Genomic DNA, 17,980 nt, shown 5'->3' with positions numbered 1-17,980 from the left:
TCAAGGAAAGTGGCATGGGATTTAGAATAGGACCAGGTGAATCTGATGGAACCAAAGGAGTTGAGGTTGGAGAGGAAATTCTGGAGTTCTTCTTCACTGTGAGTCCAGATCATGAAAATGTCATCAATAAATCTGTACCAAACTTTGGGTTGGCAGGCCTGGGTAACCAAGAAGGCTTCCTATAAGTGACCCATGAATAGGTTGGCGTACGAGGGAGCCATCCTGGTACCCATGGCTGTTCCCTTTAATTGTTGGTATGTCTGGCCTTCGAAAGTGAAGAAGTTGTGTGTTAGGATGAAGCTGGCTAAGGTAATGAGGAAAGAGGTTTTAGGTAGGGTGGCAGGTGATCGGCGTGAAAGGAAGTGCTCCATCGCAGCGAGGCCCTGGACGTGCGGAATATTTGTGTATAAGGAAGTGGCATCAATGGTTACAAGGATGGTTTCCGGGGGTAACAGACTGGGTAAGGATTCCAGGCGTTTGAGAAAGTGGTTGGTGTCTTTGATGAAGGATGGGAGACTGCATGTAATGTGTTGAAGGTGTTGATCTACGTAGGCAGAGATGCGTTCTGTGGGGGCTTGGTAACCAGCTACAATGGGATGGCCGGGATGATTGGGTTTGTGAATTTTAGGAAGAAGGTAGAAGGTAGGGGTGCGAGGTGTTGGTGGGGTCAGGAGGTTGATGGAGTCAGGTGAAAGGTTTTGTAGGGGGCCTAAGGTTCTGAGGATTCCTTGAAGCTCCGCCTGGACATCAGGAATGGGATTACCTTGGCAAACTTTGTAAGTAGTGTTGTCTGAAAGCTGACGCAGTCCCTCAGCCACATACTCCCGACGATCAAGTACCACAGTCGTGGAACCCTTGTCCGCCGGAAGAATGACGATGGATCGGTCAGCCTTCAGATCACGGGTAGCCTGGGCTTCAGCAGTGGTGATGTTGGGAGTAGGATTAAGATTTTTAAAGAAGGATTGAGAGGCAAGGCTGGAAGTCAGAAATTCCTGGAAGGTTTGGAGAGGGTGATTTTGAGGAAGAGGAGATGGGTCCTGCTGTGACGGAGGCCGGAAGTGTTCCAGGCAAGGTTCAATTTGGATAGTGTCTTGGGGAGTTGGATCATTAGGAGTAGGATTAGGATCATTTTTCTTCGTGGCAAAGTGATATTTCCAGCAGAGAGTACAGGTGTAGGACAGTAAATCTTTGACGAGGGTTGTTTGGTTGAATCTGGGAGTGGGGCTGAAGGTGAGGCCTTTGGATAGGACAGAGGTTTCGGATTGGGAGAGAGGTTTGGAGGAAAGGTTAACTACTGAATTGGGGTGTTGTGGTTCCAGATTGTGTTGATTGTCTTCTCGCTATCCGCGAGGCCTCAATCTCCGCTAATTTCAATTTGCCGCCGCTCATACCTCACCTGTCTTTCAACAACATCTTTGCCTCTGTACTTCCGCCTCGACTGACATCTCTGCCCAAACTCTTTGCCTTTACAAATGTATGCATGCTTGTGTCTGTGTATATGCGGATGGATATGTGTGTGTGTGTGTGTGTGTGTGTGTGTGTGTGTGTGTGTGTGTGCGCGCGAGTGTATACCTGTCCTTTTTTCCCCCCTAAGGTAAGTCTTTCTGCTCCTGGGATTGGAATGACTCCTTACCCTCTCCCTTAAAACCCACTTCCTTTCGTCTTTCCCTCTCCTTCCCCCTTTCCTGACGAAGCAACCGTTTGTTGCGAAAGCTAGAATTTTGTGTGTATGTTTGTGTTTGTTTGTGTGTCTATCGACTTGCCAGCGCTTTTGTTTGGTAAGTCTCATCATCTTTGTTTTTAGATATAAGGGTGTACTCTCCTTGATTCCTCCCATCAAAAGTGACAGAACTAACATCCAGCTCCACTCAAAAAAAGAAATAACTCATCTAGGTTCTGCAGTTTATTTGATGGTTAAAGTTCGTTAATTTCTATTCTTTGCTATGTGCTAGTGGAAACTGTGTTAGATGTAAGGGATGTTTCTTAAGACAAAGCTTTTTGTCATATTTGTATTATAGAGACCTTTTTCTTTTGCACTTGAAGGGTGAACTAACTAAGAAACAGCCTTTGAATGTGGAATCCCAATAATTGTGTGTGGACTTTGATAACAATGGAAAAACTTGCTCTTTTTTTTTCTTTGATTGGAACTGTGATGAAATTCTTTCATTAGCACCACATTGTTACATTTAATATTAGGGACACAAACAAGTAAACACCATTCGGATGGGCCTTGAAGGCTGTGCAGCACTGACTGGCTGTCGTGTCATCCTCAGCCCTTTAGGCATCACCAGATGTGGATACAGAGGGACAGGTGATCAGCAGACCGCTCTTCCGACCATTGTCAGTTTTCGTGACCGGTGCTGCTACTTTTCTATCAAGTAGCTCCTTATGTGGCCTCTCAAGGACTGAGTGTATCCTGCTTGCCAACACCACTCAGCAGACCCGGTCGATGACACACTGAAGTGCTAGCCAAGTCCGACAGCGCTTAAGTGATCTGATGGGAATTGGTGTTACCAGTGCAGCAAGGCTGTTGACAGTAGTATTACAGACACTTACTTTTAATTATTTTGTTGCACTTGACATTATGCATGTCTGTTTAAATTCCTTTCTAACTTTTCTTGTAATTCACTAGTTGGTACCTATTCTATTTGAGGCCAAGGAAAAAAAGTTTTAACAGTGGTTCTCCTATGAACCTTTTATTCAACTCTTGTAGTGAGGAAAGTCCAGTTGACAAGCATAGTAATTCATTAAGGATAACTTGAAATTCTAGGATCATTTGTACCCAGTAGTGTGTTTCTTAGAACAATATGTCCAACAAATCTTCCTAGCTCTTTCACTGCTCTTTTGGATAACAATAAATAAATGATAATGAAGTCTTCACCCCTATGATTAAATAATCTCCTCATGAAATCTGCATACAAAAAGTTGTAACAGGCATTGAGAACATCAAGCAACAGAGTACTAAATTACCTGTTGTAACTGTAAAAGTTGCACCTACTAGCAAAAGAGCAAAAACACATGTTGTTTCATACCAGTTGTTTCCAGTCACTGGCACATATAAGAAATAAATTTTATTTTGGGTTTTGGAAGATTTGACAGGTAGAGGTGGTGGTGGCGGTGGCGGCGGTGGCGATAAAAAAGTCATTGGCCCATTTACTACACCATCACCTCCATAGCAAAAAGCAAAAGCATGGGTGGAAATTAAGGCAGCTACTGTATCATTTCCAATTGTTGATGAAAGTTTTGCAGAAGGGATAAAGCAGGTATTGTAACGAGTGCAGTGCCTACGGCAAGTATGCATGCAAACTAAGGAAACTGCTTGAATACACGACTCGGTGAGTACACAGAAGGTAAATGTGTGTGTGTGTGTGTGTGTGTGTGTGTGTGTGTGTGTGTGTGTGTGTGTGTGTGTGTGGGCGTGCGCGCGCGCTGCCAGAGGCATCACCTAGTAGTGCTGATTCCTCTGTTTGATGACACCATGGAGGAAATCGTGCTGTTTGACAATGCTCGTTCAGTTCTTATGTGGAACTGAATAAAAAATCAATAAAATACATATTTGATGATGTTTTTCTTTTTCATTTAGTTATCTTTACAAAATCATTCAGAACTTACACCAGTGATCATAGAACTCGGGTACTATTTCAAATATAGCTTGCTTGGAAAAGAGGAGTAAGTATGCACAGCCTGTTGCCAGAAAATGGTGAGTAATGGCAACATTGCCTTGGCTGGTATTGCTTTTCTGAAAACTGTCTCTTAAAAGAGAGAGAGAGAGGTTGCTACAATAGTTACCAGAATTTTAGAATCAATGGGTGACAGCCTAATGAGGGTTTAGAAACAAGTTCAGTCTTCCATCTTCAGCTCCCACAGCAAGTTATTCCTGTCTGTTGTACTACAGAATGTTTTCATCCTCTGACGATGATGATGATGATGATGATGATGATGATGGTGATGATGATGATGCCTTCCATTTCATCTGCTTGAACCTTCAACTACTAATAGTGAATCACTACATGTCAATATATTGTCCTCATCACTAGATATAATGTAACAGATGATGTGACTACTGTACAAGATATGGCTTTGCAGACAGCTCAAAAACCTTAAGAGAAATGTTTGCCACCAATGTGGACATAGACCTTAACAAAAAACAGTCACAGACTATTGTGAAATATGGTACGAAACATGATTTCATAACCGTACATTTGTGGCTTTGAAGAGAAATAAATCCCTTTTATAATGAGTACACTCACTGACATAATTATTAAGAGATAATCTTCCCAAGCATAAAGAATGAAAACAAATTCTCATATTGTTTTGGGAGATGTCAAAATAGCTGAAGAGTAACTGCTTACATTTGCTGGAAACCAGAATGTAGACGAGCTCTAAAATCATGCTCTCCCAATTATTAAGGTCACTGAAGCAGCACATTTCAATGAAACAAGTGCAAGGTGTAAGAAAGAAAACTGGAAGAATTCAGTGGGCATATATTAAAGATGGCACCAACCAACAATTGTAAAAAAACCTTTTGCCACAAGTCTGGCAGAACCTAGAGTATCAAGATGGCATCAAAACCGAAATACAGCGTGTGTTAATCTGAGCCTATGGTGTACTTATTTGGCATGCTAGTATATAAAGTGCACAAAAAAGCTAAGTAAATAAATCCATTCATTTTGCATGCTTATACTACCTGACTTCAGGATTTTTCATTTATATGAAGCCAAGTGAGCCAGTTCTAATTTGAAATTAGAGATTCTAATATTTTACTTTCTAGTGGCATATTCCTGTAATCTTTCAGTGATTGTCATATATTGTATATTTTTGAATGTTTGTGAGTGCAGAGTAAAGTTTGTACCATATCATCAGTTAAAATAAATGTATGTTTCTTAAAAAAATTTTTGAAACAGATTTTAATTAAAAAAACAACCATTCCCTAATTTCATTGTGTACTTACATGAAAAAGGTATGTTTTTGAGAACTGTCAGACACTTACAGTAGTTGGGATTAATGTATTTCATAGTTAATTGTTAGCTACAGTTGTATATTATGAAAACTTTGCAGCAATATTTTTTCAGAAAATAGTTTTCACTTAATGCAGTGTGGGCATTTCTGTGATTAGTCCAAAATTTCCAGTTTGCTCATTGACCTGTTTCTTTTATGACAGAGTTTGAAATTTTAAACTTAGTTCTTACCAATTCAGCTTTTGCCTTGTAACATTGTTTTTTGTGCATATTATAACTGTCAATTTGTGTTCCTCTTAGTTTCCTCCTTCAACATTAGAGCATATTGTTGACACCATTAACACCATTTTTTATGTTATTGCAAGAGTCTGTTAACAAGTGTAACCTCTACAAAAGTTCAAGACACAGAGTTATTTTGAAGAAATTTGTAAATTTTGTCCCAGGTTATTCTCCCATCACTTAGGCAAATCACTTTCTTGGGTTTGTAGTTTCGTACCTTAGGGGAAACATGCATTCCTTGTTGTGTAACGGACACTGAAATTAATATGACATCAGTGAGGCTAATTTAAAGTCAGTTGTTTAGTATTCAGAGATGCAGCACCATTGTGAATGCCAATCTTTGGAACAGGAGTAGTTAATTGCTGTTTCAAAACAGTTAAAAATTGCTCTGATGATTATAATTGATTCAAAGCTACTTCGAATGGGTGTGATGGGTAAAATTCTGAGAGCCTTTTACCAGAGATATGGAGATACGGAAAGCACCTCAAGCACTATTCTCTCCAATGGACACTGTTTCCTTTGCATGAAGTAAAGGATGTATCAGTGCACATCACTTGACTGTGATTGTGGCATGTTAATGATTGGTCTATCAATGAAAGGGACTGGGGAGAACTCGGGAGTACAACAACAACAACAACAACAACAACAACAACAAGTAGTTTGAAGTCCTTCACGCAGCTGAAACTGTATCAGTGAGGCTCACTTCACTCATTGGAAACCTGCAATGTCCTGTGTCAATGAAGCAAGAGCAAAATAGTGTTCATCTGTTAAAACGTAGGGTAAAGAACAGTACCCTTAGGGAAACAGGAATAAGGGATGGGAACAGTCACCCTGTGCACTCAGTGTGCTTGCCTGTAGGTCTCATTCAACATGTTGGAAGAGGCTGCTCTGTTAGCCAACTGTTCTGTCAACCAGGGAACAATCATCTGGAAATTGTTACATGTGTTGGAACAAATGGTCCTGTCATGTGGGGTTTGAAATATTATTTGGATCATTACAGTGAGTGGCAGGGAGTGTTGAAAAGACCAATCTCGTTAGTGGAGTTTTAGCGAAGCTCACAATCTGTAACAATAAGGGCCCTCCGGTATCAAGTCAAGTACAAGGCATGCTCCAAATACTTAGACGATTCTGTGACAAGCAAGGATGTGACTTCCTGGACATAGACCACAGGGTTGAAATTTGTAGGGTCTCTCAAAATGGAGTAGGTGCGCTACATGTCAGAAGTTGTTGCTTAGGTGACTACTTTGTATGGCATGCACACGAGGCTCTTTTAACTAGCATGACTCTGTCATCATATGTAAATAATGGTACTTGTAGGAAACCTGAAATATTAATGTAAGACTCTAAGAAATAATAGGCATAGACAAAACAAAATCCTAGTGATCACTTGCTGAAGTATTCACAAGAAAGTCCCAGAATTTGAAGCAATTTTAAAAAGCAGTGGACCTCAAATAGCACTTAGGAAAGAAAGTTAGCCAAAACCTTAAATTGATGCTAGTGAAATTTTTTTGGGTAAATCTAAATGTGTATCAAAAGGATAATCTATTGAGGAATGAGGATGGTGTATTTGTCTCATTAGGCAAGAAATTCAACTTCTCTAAGATTGAAATTGAAGCTGCATGTAAGATTGTTTGGACAAGACTCAGTATCAAGGGTGGGCATAAACTTATATGTGGCTCTTTCTATTGACCACCAATCTCACTCCCAGACGTGACCAAAAACTTTAGAGAAAACAAAAACAAATGTATGGCCTCCAGTTATACTGTCATCATTGAAGGAGACTAATGATACAACATTTGACTGGAAAAACAACAGTTTTGTTAGTGATGGATATGATAAGACATATTGCCAAACATACTAAATGCTTTCTCTGTAAACTACCTATAACGTATAGTCCTGGAGCCCCACTCATGATGGGAAATAATGAACCTGATCCATTTGAATATGTCCACACTGAAATGTATCAGTGACAATTAGCCAGTTGTAACAACTGTTACTACTAAAGTGCCAAGGGTAGCTAAACCAAGTAGGAAGATTTACATTTTCAGTAAGCTAGATAAAGAGGCAGTCACATCACATCTCAAAAAGGAACTCAAAATATTTACATCTGGGCAGGAGCTTGTAGAAAGCAGTGGCTCAACTATTCTTTTGAGTAGTTGACAATGAACTGAATAGATAAATATTTAGCAGAACAGTTCATGACGGAATAAACCAACCACGGCATACAGTCACCTTAAAGAAACTTTTAAAGAAACAACTACTCCTACATAATGGACATAAAACAAAATACAGATTTAGTCATAGATTCTGAATGAAACGTGTTTGACTGCCATCTCATCAAAAGATTTTTCACAGAAACTGAAGAAATTCTGGTCAAACGTGTCAGTGGCACAAAAATTAGCAACCATGCATTCATGGGTGACATAGGAACTAATAGTGAAGATAATAAGGCAAAAGCAGAAATGCTGAATGCCATTTTCAAATAGTCTGTTACTAAGGAACATACCTAAATACTGCCCACTTCAGCTCTTGCACCTCTGCAAGGTTGAGTATGATAGTACTAGTGCTGTCAAGAAACAGTTAAAACCACTGAAATTAAAGAAGACTACAAGACCTGATGGGCTCCAAGCCAGACTCATTTACATCTGAGTTAACTTCCATTTTAGCCATAATGCACATTAGATTCAATGAATTAAAGACTCTGCTCTAGCCAAACTATCTACAAGCAGGGTAGCAGAAGTGATCCACAAAACTGCCGCCCAGTCTCGTTGATGTCCATGTGTTGTAGAATCCTACAACTTATTCTTAGCTCAAACATAACGAGATATTTTGAACTGAATGACATCGTCTGTGCATGGATTCAGAAAACATTGAACATGTGAAACCCAGCTTGTGATTTCCTCACATACCATGAAAGCCATGGATCAGGGCAGTCAGGTGGATGAAGTATTTCTTGAGTCCTGAACAGCATTCATCACATAAGGAGAATCCACCATAGGTGGTGTCAACACTAAATAGTTACTGAGAAAACGATGGTGAAGAGTTCTAAGACACGTCATCAGCCCACTATGTGGCTTGTAGTCCAGTTGTTCTAAAGATGGTGAGGATTAAACCTAACCATCCTAGGTTGCTTTTGTCACTCCATATAACTATGGAAGTGTCTGTGTCCTATTAGAATTTTTTAAGGTAAATAGATGTCCAGTGGAGTACTGCAGGAGAATGATGATGATGATGATGATGATGATGATGATGATGATGAAAGTGAGTCTGTAGCAGGAACATCACAATCAGTTTTCCAGAGCAAAACAATTGGAAGATAGATAAATGATGATCTAAAAGTGCATGAAAGTGTGTGCCCAGAAGCAAGGGAGAAGAGAACCAGTGCAGTGTTCTGTTGTATTGAACTATTGGAAAAATGAGCTTAATAAACAAAATGTGTACTGTGGTGACATCTAACCGGCCCATAATCATTGCTCAAGAAATGGCGAAGAAAATCATCAACTTTATTAACATTACATAATTTTGTGAAGATACAGAGCTATGGACTGCAACACAGATACTGTATATGCAGTGACAAACTTTGACTTCACTGAAACAGAAACAGGGTGTTCTGATGCACCAAAGTACCAAATGAGCCTGAAAGATATTGTTTTCCGTTTAAGTTGCTGGTAAATTTGAAGCAATATATTGAGAAATTAAAATCAGCAAATACCTTGCAAAAAGAAAAAAAGACACGTGCAGTATAATGGGAGTTCTGTTTTCGATTGCAGTTAAAAGCAATGTGAACTCCATCCAAAGTGGTCACTTACATTGTCAGCAAACAGGAGTATGCACAAGCTTACAAGTACAAAATGCTATTATGATGAAGTAGCCAAGTGATAAGCAATGCGTTGACTTGACATAAAAATAAAATGATCAATTTTAGAGTCCACTTCACACTATTCAAGGACATTTTGCCATTTCATATGCCCCATTGGGAAGGTGGTTGAATCAGCAAGAATTTACTGAATTCAGACATTGTAATGAGTGGTAGTACAATGATTGAAGCTAAACACTGTACAACATTAAAACTTCATGATCACTTCAAGTTTGTTATAAAACCAATAACTGAACTATAAGTTTCCTTTCTAAAATTAATTAACACATTATTTCAAAATGATATTGAAGTACTGTGATTGTGTTGTGTGGATTATGTGTATGTGGCACTTACAGTGAGGAAGAATCAACAGTAGTCAGAAGTCAGACAAACGTCTTTTTAATGCATCAAGAAGTTATCAAATGCTTCATATTTTGAACTTCAAACAATCTTACACTCATTAATATTACATTCAAAGAACATCTAAGAGTAAATTTTTCTTGGTGACAGTAACAAACAAGACATTGTCAAGAAATTCAGTGACAAGAACAAACATTTATGACTATTGTTTTGTGATATTTAGCATTCAATTTTAAATTATGAGGAGATTTTCCGAAGACTGAATTTGAGTCTGAATTGTACTGAACAATGAAGAAAGTCAAGCTACACATGAAGGTGTGAGCATTGGTTGTGCGACACACTTGTGGTTCAGTCTCTGGGAAGAACAGTTCATGACAGCAACAACAGGGATCTCAGTAGGCATGCTTAACCAGTCTACTGGCAATTAACACCCAGTGCAAGCAGTGAGCAGTTCCACACAATAGAGGCAGCTAGCAACTGGCACTGTGGACTACCATTGACTATCAAGCGACTGCATCACGCTACCTCTAAGGTCAAGCAGTACACAGCCTTTACACATGAGCAGTGGATGTGGCCAGTACAAATCTTAAGTGGGACTCATTTTATCAAAATGCAGTGGGTTGTATTTAATTAAAATACCATGTATTGTACCATGGATATTAAATTTCAGTTAATACAGTATCTTTATAAGTGATTTCCTTGTTAGATGATTTTCAATTTCATTTTTGAACTTATTCTTTGAATTTCATTGGTTTATGAACAACTTACATGAAAGAAACACACAGCAATGACTGTTAGTACCTAATTATTCTCAATGCCACTTTTGTGACTTTTTAAAAATTATTGTTTGTGATGAGAGTGATGAAAATCACTCTCAAGGAGCGAAAACTTACTTTAGAAAACTTTAATGGAGTACATAAAATCTTTTGTTAGTGGGAAGCAGGAGATTCAAATATAGATGATAAACATGTGCAAGATTTAAATTATGATTTAGATTTGGTCAAAGGAATGTTGGAAAACAAAGTTGAATATTTAGATAACAATAGTCAGCACAGGGTAATATTGTGAATAAAGAACAGATATTAGAAGAAGAAGTAATTTAGAACATGTTAAAATTAAGAAGGTCAAAATGCTTACAGTAATTACACATAAAATGGAACAACATTCAGGAAAATTAGAAGCTAGTATAGAAATCTCTGACAGTGGGGGAGTTGTCATAATAGAGATTTAATATTATGTAAACTGAAGGCAGATGGGGAGAAGGAAAGGAAAGGAATTATTGATGCTAGTGTGTTGGACTTTATGCAGAATCAGTAGCGACAAGTGAAAATGTGTGCTGGACTGGGATTCAAAACAGGGATCTCCTGCTTACTCGACAATTGCATTAAGCGCTGCTCCATACAAAAACAGTGTTCATCACAACTGCACGGACTATCTCGGCTTGCCTCCCAGCCCACCCACACTCCCACCTAATGCCACTGATCCACAGTCTCCCTCCACGTCCTCCATGCCCGCTACTTTGAGATTCCTGTAGGAGTTTGAAACGAAATTGTGCATCTGCATGTCCAAAAGAACAAACACCACACATTTATATAATTGATTTACCTCAATGGGCAATGAATCCACCACATTCAGTATGGATGCACAATTAAATTCGACTTCTGCGGAAATCTCATAATAGTGCGGATGGAGGACATGGACAGGACTTATAAGACGGCGCTAAGGGGGAATGTAGGTCAACTGAGGGGTGTGCTGAGATATCTGTGCAATCGCAATAAACACTGTGTCTGGATGGTGCAGTGGTTAGTGCAAGTGCCTAGTAAGCAGCTAATTCCAGTAGTTGCTTCCCTTTCTGGCCCTTCCACTTTCAACTTACATAATATGTATCACAGCTCTGGATTGTGTGTGGAATCTGTTCTTTTGAACATGTCCAAAATAACAGACTCCACACATTCATGTATAAGTGATTTAATAGATGAGAAGTTACTATAGTGTTGCTGCTGATACTGTCTTCTGTTACTGCTGGTAAGTTACTGTTTTCCTTTACAACTGTAGATGCTGAGGTTAAAATCTCAATATATAATGAAGAGGATACAAGATACACTACATAGAATTCACATAACAGTAATTACTTTCAATTTGAATGCGACAGACATGAGATAAGCATGCACTTACATGATTTATACTTTGGGCACAAAAACTGTGAGCTGTGCATCAGAAAACAGTTAGTTTAAGAATATATTTAATATAGTAAATAAAATACTTAGAACCAGTAGCAAATACCAGGAAGACAATATAGTTACTTCATATGTATCTAACATTTTATATTTGCAATTTTGTGGCTGTGGACTACATTGGTCCACTATCTCGAGATAGAAAAATAGACAGAAAATATTTTAGAATGTGACACAAGTATGTCTTGATGTAGAAAAACAGACAAAAAATATTATAGAATGTGACACATGTATTAATAAGTGTTTACAAGGGAAACTGTGCACTCAGTTTCAAAATTGGCATTGAAGTATCATAATGATCTTCAAACCATAGCTGGCCACTTTGGAGGAATAAAGGTTTGGCAATGTAATGATTTGAGGGGATATTCTCACAGATAACCATGTTTGTTTTCAGTATTAACTGTGAAACATTGTTAGTGAATGAAAACTGAGTATGTAAATATAGTGCAAAGAGCAGAAAAGCTGCATAGTGGAAGTCTCCCATAGTGTGTAGGTGGCTGGAAATCACTGTGTGGCTCAGAAATGAGGTGGCAGCTAGCAATCAGATGGTGGTCATTGGTTTGTGGCTTGGAGATGGCAGTTGTGGCTACATCATAAGTATGGCAATGACTGATGTGGGCTGTGTGCCACAGTATGCCCTTGTTGTGATAATGATGATGGCCTGGACATGGGGGATCTAAATACTGCTGTCAAGGGCTGATTCCATAGAAAAGACCATGTTTCTATGTTGCTTGGAAACATCTGGAACAGAGACTGATGACGGGTTCAACTCTAGTCATGTGGCAGTTAGTGACTCTGCTAGACTTGACTGATAGCTCACGTAAATTGACAGCACAGAAGCAGTGATGTCCACTGAGTTTGGTATGTAGGCAAGGATGCCGACCCCGGCAGGCTGCGGCTGCAGCCTGATTGCAGTTCTCAGCTGTCTAGCTTGCTGCTATAGAAACATTTTCATTTACCCTTTAAAGGGTATGGACTTATAGTGGTGTATACTGAAGTAGTCTGAAGGGGTGGAGGCTCTTGGGGAGTGTGACAATGATTACCGTGGTGTTAGTACTCTTTGTTTTCTGTAGAAGGAGCATGACAATATTCTGCCATATTGGATGGAAAAAATCAGTTTTTAGTTGTCTTGGGGTCAAGAGCTGCATAAAAAGCCAAATAATGCTGGCTTTGAATTATTGTGAGGCTGGTACAAGATGTGTTCAAAATGCGGTCTGCCATTTTCTGCCTCAAGTTGAAATCAAGAGGAAGCACAATGTGTAGTGCAGTGCACGCCTTCAGTTCAGCAATGTTCATAATTGGAGCACTGAACACAAGATCTTTCAGATAACCACACAGCCTGAAGTCACATTAATTAACATAAGGTGATCTGGGTGACCAGACTGTAGGGAACCGACGGCCGATAATTTTAGCATTTCCAAATTACGTCTGCAGCAGCCACTTACTGGCTATGCAATGTGTAAAGGAGTATTGTCGTGCATAATAATGGTTCTATCCACACATCCATGCTGTTAAAGGGCTGGAATGACATAGATGCACAAAAGACTCTCTTAGCATTTATCAGTGTTGGTACAGATAGCAGCATCTCCAGGACTCACTTCCTCAAAAAGCTCGGTCCTACAGTAAACGATGCCATCAACCCACACCACACAGTCGCCTTTGCAGAATGAAGAGGTACCGGCTGATGTGCGTGCAGATTTTCTGTTGCCCATGTACTGCAATTCTGTGTATTGACACATCGTTGGAGATGTAAATGGGCTTCATCTGTCCACAGAATATTCCGTGGCCACTCATTGTCCACTTCCATGTCAGCAAGAAACTCTGGAGTGGACATTTGTCTCGCAGGCAGGTCAGCAAGAAGCAACTTCTGAATATGGGTGATGTTTTATGGATAGCAGTGCAGGAATTATTGTGGGTTTTGTGCACCATGCTCACAGGCATGTCCAGTGTTTGGGCAATTCCCCGTGCACTGCATGTTTGCCCATCACCACTCAACCCCCCTTGCACTGCAATGGTTACATCTTTGACAGACCTCAGATCAACTACTTTCCTCTCTCTGCCATATTGCGTTTCAAAACAACCTGTCTTTTTGAATTTTGTACTCTTTTCTCCAGGCCCTTAGCAGACATCAGACCGTTACCTTTTTTTCATACCCTTGAATAATCGGAACTTCTAACGGGCTAGTGGTGCACAGTCATCATGGAGACAGTCACATTGGGCATCTCAGATGTACATGTAGTAGACCCTTTGTGGATCACATGAAGCTTCTACAGTTCTTCCTGTGGTTTTTCCATGAGACCGTCATTTTCTCGCTCATTACTTTCTTTCTTTCATCCATCCACTTTTTACCGGTCTCCTTGGCTCTTGTCTCTGACTGGACTTTCCACTTGTCTATTTTTATTCTGTAGATGTTATGGTCTGTGGTGTCCTGAATGGTGAGTTGAGCATCAGTAAGGTCTCTTCATACTTGTTTGGCCCATGTCATACCTTTTCTGTTTTCAGTGGCTGTGAGTATCTAGTGTGTGACTCTATACACAGGGAGTCTTTGTATATGTCCATTGAATTTAATGCGTCTTTTTCTAATGTCAGCAGCAACATTTGAAAGTTCCTCTGTAGTTTTATTGGTTTGCCGTCTATATCCAGCTTCAGTTTTTCATCGTCCAAGGATTTTCCTAATGATCTTTCATTCTTCTTTTTGTAGATTTTGCAGTAGCATCTTGTTATGGAGTGCCTTTTTGTTGTAAAGTTTGTTTGTTCGGCCGTAAGCTCTCTTTAATTTCTGTGCTCGAGTTTCTTGAGAATTTTTTTCTAGTCCATTGGGTTCCAAAATGGGGAACTCTGTTTAGCCGTCCATATTTTTTGATGAGATTCTGTATGTTTAAGAGTGTACACATAAATTCCGTTTTCTCAAAAAAAATTTGCAAGCCAACCTTCTCGGCACATTCCTTGAGTATTTGATGTATTGCATTTTGTTCATTGTCTGTCAAAATTGCAAGGTCATCGGCAAAGGCTAGGCAGGTGACTTCAGTTTTCCTTCCAATCTTCACTGGTTTCCATAGGCCACATTTTCTAACTCTCTTTCCCATTCCCTTATGACCTTGTTCAAAATGATACTGAACAGAATTGGAGATAGCCCATCTCTTTGTCTTACTCCAGTTCTGATCTCAAAACCTTCTGAGATTTCCCCCATGAATTTTACTTTAGAGGTTGTGTTGGAGAGTGTCTGTTCAATGAGCTTACTTGTTTTCTGGTCAAGTCCGAGCTCTATTAGAGTGTTGGCAAGGGATTTACGGTCGACTGAGTCATACACCTTCGTGAAGTCGACGAATGTACATATAGTGGGCTTATGTCTAATAGCTCTGTGTTTCAATGTTATTTTTAGATTAAAAATTTGTTGAGGGCAGGAACATCTGGGTCAGAAACTCGCTTGATACTCCCCAATCTCGCATTCAATTTGTTCCTGTGATCTCTGCAATAGGCATGAAGAGAAGATCTTGTAGGTGACTGGTAGTAGTGAAATGCCTTGGTAGTTGTTGACATCTGTTCTGTCACCTTTTTCGTGCAGGGGGTGGATAATTGCACACTTCCAATCATCAGGTAATTCTTATGTTGTCCAAATTTCTTTGATAATTTCTGTGAGCTCCTCAAGTGACTTAGGGCCTAAATTTTTCAGTAGTTATGCTACTATGTTGTCATCACCAGCCGCTTTGTTGTTTTTGAGATAGGGGATGTGCTTGAGGATTTCTTGTTTTGAGGGTGGTATTGAGTCTTGGTAGGTGTGTGCAGGTTCTGGACAATTTAGTAAATTGGCAAAGTAAACTGTGAGTTCTTTGCAGTTTTCTTCATTAGTAAGTGCTAATTTTCCAGTTTTTTTTTTTAAAGCAGAGATTTTGTGATGTGTATCCTCGTATCCTATTTGCAGATGTCCTGTAGAAATCTCTTATATTGTAATTCCCAAAGTCATTCTCCATTTTTTCCAGTTGTTTGTTTAGGTTTCTTCTCTTAGTTTGTCTGATGGTTCTGGCTGTTTCCTTCCATACATTGAAGAATTTATGTTGTGTTTATGGCATTTTCTTTCTGCTGTATTTACAGAAGGCCTACTTGCTTGCTTTAAGGGCGTTTTCATAATTGTTATTCCACCACACAAGTTTTTTCTTTTTTCTCTGTGGTAGTAGTTCCTGTGCTTTACGTATAATCTTGTTTTTGAACTCTTCCCATGTGTTTGCTTCTTCTTTCTCCCAATCGTCCTTTATGTTTGTTTTGTGGAGACTGTTAACATCAAATCTCTACAGGTGTGATTTCTTGGGATTGTATTTTCATGGAGTGAATTTTACTTTGAGATTGTGTAAGGTAGTGGTCTGAGTCAATATTGGCACCTCTTCAGATTGTACAGCATGAATTTCTCATTGCTATATGGTCAATGTTAAACAGGAGAGCGCCAAGTTTTTTGCCTTCTGCTGTGCTTTCATAAAGATGTTGACATTGTCTTCAGGTTGAATTGCTGGCAGAGATCAACTAGTCACCTTCTCTTTCTGTTGGTTAATTTGTGCACAGGATATCTGCCTATAGTCTTCCTGTGTTCTTTTTCTCTGCCCAGTTGTGCATTAACGTCACCAAGGAGTAAGGTGGTGTCCTTCTTGGGGATCTTTGCCATAGTCTCCTCCATTTGGTTCCAGAAATTCTCCACTTCGACAGGGTTTTTCTTGTTGTCTATGTCGGATGGGGCATAAGCGCTAACAAGTGTATAATTTCAGTTGGTGCACTGTATACATGCCGTCATGAGTCTGTTGTTGATGGGAGTGACTTCCTTGACATAGTTTATGATCTTGTGTGAAAGTATCACCATTCCCAGCAAGGGGGCACCTTTGCCAATTTTTCTGTCAGGTTTGCTCTTGAATATGTGGTAGTTATCATAAACTGTGGTATTATCATCAGTGTATTGTGTTTCCTGAAGTGCTAGTAATAGGATTTCCTGTCTGTCGAGTTCTGTAGTAAGACAGAGTAGCTTTCCAGGTTGTATTAGTGTATTGATATTTAGTGTGCCAATGAATGTTGGTGTTTTAGTGGGTAGTTTGACAGAGGACTCCAACTTTCTCTGAATTTGTGGTTGCCTGGGTCCCCCAGAATTCGAATGCCCGGTTGCCACCTGCAGATGGGTGGACTGGTTACCACCTGGGGTAATGTTGTTGTTGCTCTCACAAACCATAGTGCTTGTTATTAAATTTTGTCCAGCTAGGCTGGTTGTATAGAACCGGGGTTTGTTAGATCCTGGAGCAGTTGCTACAGCTGCACCCACTGGATGAACAGTCGCTGGCCAAGTTGCCGGTGGTTTCCACAACAGATGCCACTTGGGTTTTATGAAGAGAATTTTTCTGCCTTCTCTACTAGTGAGATCTTCATTGTCATTCATCACCAAATCCATTGATCCTTTTCAACTGTAGCCTGGTAAGTGGCCCCTACAACGTACTACCAGCCGGGCCAGCTGGACCAAGGCTTGTTACGAGGTGTTACTCCTCCTTTCTCAACTGGCCTTGGGACCAACTTTGGTGGAGTTCATTGAATTATTATTATTATTATTATTGTTGTTGTTATTTACTTTTGATGTTACCATCTTCATCAGTTGTTGTTCAAATTTGATGTCGGCGGGGTCAGGGATTTTCTCTGCCTCGTGATGACTGGGTGTTGTGTGATGTCCTTAGGTTAGCTAGGTTTAAGTAGTTCTAAGTTCTAGGGGACTGATGACCATAGATGTTAAGTCCCACAGTGCTCAGAGCCATTTGAACCAAATTTGATGTCATTCTGAGCAGTGGTTTTGTTCCTATAGCATTTTGCAACTGGAAATTTAGTTATGGATGCCCCCCCCCCCCTCTCTCTCTCTCCGTGTGTGTGTGTGGGGGGGGGGGGGATTCCCCTATTTGAGGAAAATTCCAACCAGAAAAATTGGTACTTCCTTAGGGATATATATAAAAGGTTTTGTACAAAGGGAATTAGTACTGTCTGTAATTTTCTGAACTATAATATGGTAGGCTTTGTGTAATTTTCTGAACTATAATATGGTTGGCTTTGTGTAATTTTCTAAGGGTGGTTAGCTTAACAGTAGTATGGATAGTCAAGCTTGCACTTTTTTGCCATACCTAATTAATTTAAAATATGCTACAAGTGTGGATAATTTGAAACAATGTACAAATAGCTTTTGATTGAGATATATTTTTATAGTTTCACATAAAAAAGCTAATATATGGTTTTGTACCAAAAGGAATTTAACTTTTTTCTAGATGGCACATGTGAACTTA

The sequence above is a fragment of the Schistocerca cancellata genome, chromosome 5 (genome assembly GCF_023864275.1).
Source record: "Schistocerca cancellata isolate TAMUIC-IGC-003103 chromosome 5, iqSchCanc2.1, whole genome shotgun sequence".
NCBI classification, from domain to species: Eukaryota; Metazoa; Arthropoda; class Insecta; order Orthoptera; family Acrididae; genus Schistocerca; species Schistocerca cancellata.
Note: the sequence above shows the minus strand (reverse complement) of the source record.